We start from the raw sequence: 8,962 nt of genomic DNA, 5'->3' as shown, positions 1-8,962 counted from the left end.
CTATACTACTAACTAGTAACTATTTGGACTAATTTATAAAATAGAACTTAGAATTTTAGAACTTAGAATTTTAAGGCAGCCTCAGCGGATTTTTGGGCTTTCTGAACTTAGGGTTTTTCTTTTGAGAAAACTCAAAAGTCTACTAAAGCTTTTTAATAACTTGTAATTTTTTGTTATTATAATAGTAAGTACATGTAACATATAACAAAGAAACCTTAAAATTAATTGCTACCAAATTCCAAATTTCTATAAAATGTTATGTGTGTGTGTGTGTGTGTGTGTGTGTGTGTGTGTTTGTGCATGTGCATGCATGTGTGTATATATTTATGTATACAGAAATTGCTGTGGCATTTGGTAACAATAGTGATATGAATATTACGCTTCAATTTAAAAAGTTGATATTACAGTAAACATATGACTTACTGTAACATTTCTGAATCAGTAACTTGACATGGCAAAATAAGCAAGTAGCAAGCTATTCTTTTTTTTGCAGTTGCATTTGGCATCATTAGTGATGCAGAGATTACTCCTCACTTTGAAAGTTGACATTACGGCGAAAATATAACCCAAAATCTCTGAATTGCTAACGTGACACGGTAAACCCCAAATTGCTTCCAATCAGTTGAGTTCATGAAGTTAATCCTCCCAAGAACAGATCAATTTTCCCAGACTTTGTGATGTTGTGAAAGACATGAATTGAAACCGGAGCTGTGCCATTAGCGGTCTCCAGCGGCTCGACAGCCATCCCAGAGAGATGAGGAAACCTCAGTGTGGAATCTGACATCAGCTCGTGCGGGACAGGGTGATGTCAGCGCGACACACAGCTGAGCTCACACCGGGGTGAAAGAGAGGCTCGCGTATGCATCGCTTTTCCCTGCGTCCTCGGTGACGTGTTTTCGAAAAGCTGCAAAGGGGCCGATTCTTTAATACATGTGGTCTGCCCTTCTGATCTAATGCCTGTTCTTCTGTTTGATGCACACGTGTCATAGCACCAGCACGGGCCCGCGCCGGTCACAGCAGGGCTTTAGGACTACTCCTCGGTTGTGTGTGTGTGTGCGTCTGTGTAAAGGTTACGGCACGAGTCCTCTCTTTCTCTCAGCCGCACGGCCCTGTACGGCACGGAGAGTGTCGCTAAATGTCAGCTCGTCCATATGGCCCCCTGGCCGGCAGATGCCACTTCATAAACCCACCAATCACGTCGTGGCATGGGCAGGGTCTCCTGGGCCTCCGTCGTCACGGTAGCAGGCCAGTTACACCCACACACACATGCCACCCGCAGCAAGCCCTCACTACAGGGCCGAACGCTGGACACCTGCTCAGGAGAGAGAGAGAGAAAGAGAGAGAGAAGGAGGTTGAGAGCACATCTGCTCCTGTGGGCACCTCAGACCTGCAGCCTGCAGTCCTGTACAGCTCTGATTAATGAGGCAGAGCGAAGGTGAGGGGCCCCAAACAACAGGGGCACCACGACTGCACCGCAGCACACACATGCACACACTCGCTGCGTCGGCTGCGTCATTTATTCAAACACAACGCAAATGTTGTGCTGTTATACTGCTTTCACAAAAATATAAGAATAGATTTTTTTGTGTATATTGGTTTAGTCATTTTAGATGCATAAATGTTATAGAATTCATTTAATATTTATTATTTAATTCCAATAATATTATTAAAAGTAAGCAAAATAAATGAAAATTCAGAAAAAAATCCCTTTGTTTAGAAACACAAATAACACCAACTATCACCATCTAACTGTCTGTGTATTTATCTAGAAAGAAAATGTTGGGATTTTTTTTTTACGGAAATATAAAAATACAGTTTTTACATACTGGTTTAGTGGTTTTAAAGCACAATAATTTCAAATGATAAAATGTTGCTGTTGTTGCATAAGATACGATTAAAATATTAAGTTTAAAAATATATATATTTCTAAGCAAGTTTTATTGTGTATGATTTATCTATCTGATGTTATTTCAAAGAAAAAAAAAAGTATAACCCTGTAATTTCTTATTCAAAATAATCTAAAATGACTTTTCATCAAGCCCTCTTATATTTCAAACCCTCCCGTCCAACCACCTGTCATATCTGGATCCAATCAATTCCCAGTGGATAAGATCAAGCTCTGCTATCCTTTTTTTCTTGATATCCTGTTTCACTTGGAAATATGTCATATTACAGAAGTAACATGAGTCTAAAATGTCAATTTATGTTGACTTGAAACATGACTAAAGTACCTAAATGACATAATTAAAGTTTTGTTTTATCTATCTATATGATTTTCACTGTGCTAAAACTTACGGAGCCGGCATGCAACTAACTGTTTGCAACCACTGCTGCTATATAGTTATATAAATTTGTTTTGTTTAACTAATTGTGTGTGTGTGTGTGTGTGTGTGTGTGTGTTTTGTGTGTGTGTGTGCGTGTGTATCTTCATGTCAAGGGAAGTGGCCTTGCATTAACCCTTTAGCAAGGGGTCACAGGTCAGCCGGGGGAGATTGAAGAACACTTCCACCTCCAGGCTGTACAGGGGAACGTTTAGAGCGCGCGGCAGTGTTATGTTAAAATGGATGTGTGGGAAGAGGTCAGCTGGTCAAAACTATCAGAACGAGCCGTCCAGGCAATGAAAACCTAAAAAATAAAATCACCTCCCTTTCCTGTATTATAACAGCTTCAGATTTCACATAATATCCAATATCTCTCTTTTTAAACAACCCAGCCATTCATCAATGCCAGTTTCAGTTTATCCACAATAAAAATGTATGAATATATATAGAAAAACAGGTTGTGGGCTGTGGTGTTTTCGCTGACGCGCACAAGAATACGCTGCAGCGTGCATGTCAGAACAAGAGGAGTTATGAGGGCTTTATTTTTTTTCATTTTGCATAGTTTCTGAATGCAGGTCAGTTTGATATTTTTGAAACGATCACTTTTAAGCTTAAATGAAATCAAATGTATTGCAACTTAACATGCCACTGCTAGCCATAAAAAGTGTTGTGTGAATAGTTTTCAGTAATTGTTTAGTTAGTAAAAATGTATTTAAAAACAAAAGTGAAGTTGAGGGCAATTCTGATATTTATGTGTGCAATAAAAGATTTTCCATTTAAAATTGGGTTTATTTAAAGTAATAAATAATAAATAATCATTTTAATTTGATATATTAACGTTAAAAGAAAATATATATATATATATATATATATATATATATATATATATATATATATATATATATATATACATTGCATTTCAAATAAATACTGATTATACACTTAATTAAATAATATAGTAACTTACATATAATTTTAATTAAATTAAACCAATTTTTTTGCCTGGGCTGCTTGCAAATGCGCACAAATCAAGCAAGCCAACAAAAAAGAGAATACAAAACAAAACCAATCAGAAGTATCTCTTTCAGGCTGTTAATACGACATGCTTGATTGCATCTATCGAACTCTTCCTTACGTAAGACTTTAAGGATACTTCAACCACTTTTTTACCGTATTTCCAACTGAGCACAAGAGAGACATGATGTCCCCAGAGGCCCCCGCCTCCAGGGCCCCCGCCCCAAACACGGCATTTTATATGTAAATGAATACCTTTTTCTAAAAAAGCTGTAAAAGATTGTTCTCTTTTGATCCACTATTGCTGGATTATATATTCTAATTGCCTGCCAGGGTATCAGATATTTGCCCATATCACAGGAGACTTTGTGTGCTGGGGCAAATCCACAGCAGTGGGACACGAAAACAAGGTCCTTCATGACAAATTAAAAGACAATAAAGTGAGAGTTATTAGAAAGACAAAAGATCTGAAGAAGTTACAAAGTTTCTACGACTCGAGGAATATTCCCCAGTCTCTGAATTTGCCCGAGCCCCCTTTAAGATGGAAAACTTCTAACTAATTAAAGTTTAATGAAACATATTTGATGTTGCGATCACAAATTAAGTTGTGTATGGGAGCAGTAAAATTTTTTGTTAACAGCACATAAAAACAGAGATGCTGACAAACTTTAAACCAAAACATACAGACAAAGCATATATTTGGGGACACAGATACATACATATACGTACATACATACATATATTATAACAACAACTTTAACTATTGTTTGACAGCAATAATATATATATATATAGGAATAAAGGAAAAAAATATCACAGGATTTACTTTTATTTTTGTGATCAAAAAGCATGATATTGTATCCACTCTTTGCTTCAATGGTGGTCCAACAGCATTCATACCTTTATGACAGCTTCTGCTGCAATGTCAGGATTTCAATAATTCATTCACACTCTGCACAGGTAAGAGATAGCCGTGCTGACAAAAAGGTGATTACTTTGTGGCCTGGAAAAGTCCCAAGCATGCCTAGAAAATATTGTGGAAAATTAAAAGCAAATAATTTTGTCACTCAAAAGGTAACATTGAGATGATATTAATTGTAATAAATTGCCCTTAGCAGCTGCTGCTGAAACATGTATTTCTGTAAGGCTCGTTTCGATTTCATATTTCACCCGCATCTCTGAAATCACAACCAGATGTTGTCATCGGCTCCCCTTCCTGTTTCCTCTGCCCAATTCCCACCAAGCGCTGGAACGTGACACTTTCCCTGGAAAATACAATAAAATAGAAAAGTAATGTACGGCTATTTCCTTTCATAAATTCTTTGGCCCTCTTGCCATGCTAGTACAAGTCTCATGTACATATATTTTAATGGAAAGCAAAGCAGTGGATGGCTGTAAATCGGAGGCTGACAGCTACCACTGGGCTTTCACGGCGTACCTGGGCGGCAGTGATTTATGAGGGGCCGTCGTGCTGGTGCGTGTAATTCCTCCTCCCAGCCTGTCGGCGGACCACATCCCTCAGCCAAGATAGATGTGGGCTTTACGTCAGTTGCGTTTGCCTCAGATCCATCAATCCTCCTCATAAATGGGTGGATTACCTGTTGACAAACCCATCAGCCTTCGATCGCAGTTGGAAAGGAAGAAAATGGAAGGGATTTTAAATCTCCCTAATTGCTGGAACGAGGTTAAAACTGACCCAGTTTGCGCTTGACGTACCTCGGCTAATTTTGACCGAAATATATTATCAGCTAAGTGCCGCCTCAGTGGCCGGCAGTAAATTTTTATGTATTTTCCCTTCTTTTCCATTCGCTAAACACTGAAAGCACATAATTTAGCAGCGTTAAACATCGTTCAATGGCTTTTTGGATTGTAATTTCATATAAAGTTCAGTTGTTCCTCAAGGGTTGGACTCGAGCAGGCATTACAGCATTTGACCCCTCATAAATGCACACCTCTTCAAACAGAGCTGCGGACCATGACATCATTTCCCTGTGTGGAGATCAGAGATGTGTGAGGCAGGATTGCTCCCCAGCGTCGAGCGGGCTCTGCTCTTTTTGCGCTCTGAGCTAATTGTGTCTCTTGTCTGTGAAGTTGCTTGCGGTTTCAAAGTCAAGTTAAAGCTCCTTCGCAGATTGCACTCGACCCACCAGAGGCAGAGGACAGCGAGCATGCTGGGAGGTGGGCTGGTTGTTTGACGTCACGGCGTTAAAAAGCTCACAGGGATAAGTTTGTTATCCCTGTATGCTATGCAATCATTTTTTTATGTGAGAGGTACATTTGAGCTGAATTATCAGATTTAAACAAAACAAAACAATTTCCTTTTGAAAGACCTGTCAAACTTTTCAAAGTGACATAAATGAGGCGACTGAGCATTACTACGTAACCTGTGCACAAACCTGTTAACAAATATTTAAAACTTGTTTGAATAAGTTTTTAGACTATATTTTGAATACACATTTTTGACACATCATCCTTATGACAATACAATGTAGCAGTCATATTTAATATTTTATTAAAAAAAACTGAATAATGAATGAAAGAAATGGATAAATAGTTGGAAAAGTAAACGTAAATACATTACTTAATAAAATAAAATAATTAATGCATTATGAATATAAGATATAAAATAACTAGAAGTATAAAAAAGAGAATGTAATAAGACAAATAAGAAAAATTAAAATTTAATAGAAAATAAAATTTAAGAAAGAAATTAAAGAAAGACATTTTTAAAAAGTTAAATATTAAAGAATTACAAATTGAATGAGATATAAAATAAGTCAAAATAATAATTAATTGTTAAGAAATGTAATAAATAAATAAAATACGAATAGAGTCAATCAGCTTAATCCATGTTTCCTCTTGTCACTGGATGTATAGACATTTTTATTGATTGGAATAAATGAGTTGCAGTTGTTCTAAGGGGCCTGTGCAGGGCAATTTTCGCAAACCAAAATTGGATTTTCAGCAGTTAAAAGATGCTCCGGCACCAAACACCATAGCACCCTCTGCATAAAAAAGGAGCCTGGGTGAGAAACATGAAAAAGAAAGTGCCGTAAGCAGGTCCAGGTTTTGCTGAACCCCGTACGACCACCTGCAGTCCTAAATTGGGCAATTAGAACAGCAGAGTGTTTTCTTAGTGGGTAATGCTTGGTAATGAGTTCAACAGTGCAAATCCGTAGAGAACCCACCCCTCCGGCTGACACCCCCACCCCAAAACAAGAGAAAACACACAACTCTCTACACCTCTCTATCAATCACCTCGTCCTGTCACTGTCTAATCTCTCCTGTTCCCCGGCTCCATCATCCCTCTCTCCTTCTACATTCCTTCATTTCATTGACCGGATCCCTAAAGCTGAAAGCAGGTTCGGTAAATCCCCCCTCCCTCCACCTCTTCTAATTAAGATTTCTCTCACCCCTCTAACATGTATTTTTTCTCTTTTGCTTTTCTCCCCATCTCCCTTACCAACCCCAGGCCCTCAACACAAGCTGAAAACTTCTGTGGCTGACAAGAAATCAATGGCGTCTGGGCGTGGGGGCTCAGGTATCGGATTTCAGGTGGGCCCAGAGGTGCCCGAGCCCCGCAACACTGTCCACGGCCGTTAGCCTTCCGCGCCAGAGACGCAGAGTCTTTGGCTGCCGGATAAAAATGTCAAGCGCTAATAGGTTCCATTGTGATTAGCCGAGATGGAGTTCGCAAATCCTCAGCAGAAAATGTGTTAGAAACAATCTTTACAAGGTCTTACGGCCCCCCAACCACCACCAGCACCTCCGTCTCTCCTGCTTGCTCTTCTGAGATTCAGCTAAGCCTCTCGGCGCCAGGATGATTGTGGTTAATAAATAAATAAACGACGGACGGGAAAAAAGAATCAATTAAATGAACGAGAGTTAGAGTGACAAGAGATGTCCGAAAGACACAGGAATATGCATGAAGAGAGAAAGATGCTCGTTACCTCAGGATGTGCCCATCTGCATCTCTCTCTGGCCTCTGCCTCACTTCGGGCGACGAGAGCGAGTTACACACTCTTATTCTTCAGCTTCGCTTTCATCTGTTCCACTGCCTACCTCCACTTCAGCTGCCCAACCATCAGAAGGAATACAATCGGCTTTTCATGAACATCTGTTTCAGCGCCCTTGTCTACAATCTGCTGTTTCTCCAAAGGAAAATGAGTTCAAGTTTTGGGTGAAGTGTTACATGCTGAAATAATGCAGAGTCAGTAAATTATTCTGAGAACTGGAGAGGTTAAGAAACAGTTTCATAGTCTTTTGAGTAAGTGAGAAGTAAGAAGCGAGACATCCTTAATTTTCTTTTAGATTTTTTTTTGTATTATCTATTTATTAGCTCATTAGTGATTAATAAAGGTTAGCCACACCATGTAAAATCAAATTTTGGTATATTCAGCCTTTGTAAATAAATGTGACCCTAGACCGCAAAAGACTTTTACATGACTTATATGTATTCAAAAAGCTGAATGAATATGCTTTTCATTAGTGCTTTTCATCGGCCGAAATATAAGTATTTGAAAATCTGGAATCTGAGGGTGCAAAAAAATAAGTCTAAATATTGAGAAAATTAAGTTCTTAGCAATGGATATTACTAATCAAAAATGAAGTTTTTATATATTTATGGTAGGTAATTTACAACATATCTTCACAGAACATCTTTACTTAATATCCTAAGGATTTTTGGCATAAAAGAATAACAATTTTGACCCATACAATGTATTTTTAGCTATTATAGCCATGCAACTTAATACAAGGTCACAAATATATTTAGGCCGCTATTATTTAATATCCGTGCATTGATTAATGAATCAGTGGTGCACTCAAATAGTATTAGAAACCCTAATTACTGTTTCATGGGATATACAAAATCTGCAACAAGTATAATTGCCTGCTAATTATTTATATCATAATAGCACAGAGTGAGCCCCTTGATCATGCAGTTATTAGTTTAATGTAAAGGTAATAAACAGGCCGGGTATTAAATTGAACTAAGTTATTAAACAGCTGGCCCTTGTGTACACAACTGTCACTTAAAATTATTTGCGCTTTCTTAAATGCTTCCCATTACCCCTCAAAAGCCCAGAAGTCCTCTCTGTTCCTGACCGACCCGAATCAGCCCACAGTGGACAGTGTACAGTCATCTTATTAGAGTGGATGGGATGATTTGGAAACATGTTAACGGTCGTGCAGCTGGGACTGACGGGAACATCACAGTGTTTATGTCAGTGCTGTGGAGGGTGGGGAACACAGATGACGGTGTGTGTGAAGTTGACTGTTCAGCAGGGAATGAGAGAGTTTCAGAAGGCTTGAGAAGCTCATTAAAGCTGGATCCCGAGTCTACAGTTTTCTGTTAATGCAAACGCCACTGGGCCGGACAACAAGCTACTGCCGTAACACACACGTACTGCATCATTAGAGTAAAAATCTAAAATATACTAAATGTATTTATATTTACTTTTAAAATATATTATATATATATATATGTGTGTGTGTGTGTGTGTGTGTGTGTGTGTGTGTTCATAAGGTTAAATGCACACAACATCTTGAGGTAAAATTACATTTGAATTAACAATTTTACTTTTATGCTTTCTTGTATTGCACAGCTTGTTTTTATTTAAATTTTA

This window comes from Puntigrus tetrazona, chromosome 14 (genome assembly GCF_018831695.1).
Source record: "Puntigrus tetrazona isolate hp1 chromosome 14, ASM1883169v1, whole genome shotgun sequence".
NCBI lineage: Eukaryota > Metazoa > Chordata > Actinopteri > Cypriniformes > Cyprinidae > Puntigrus > Puntigrus tetrazona.
This window is presented reverse-complemented; position numbering follows the sequence as displayed.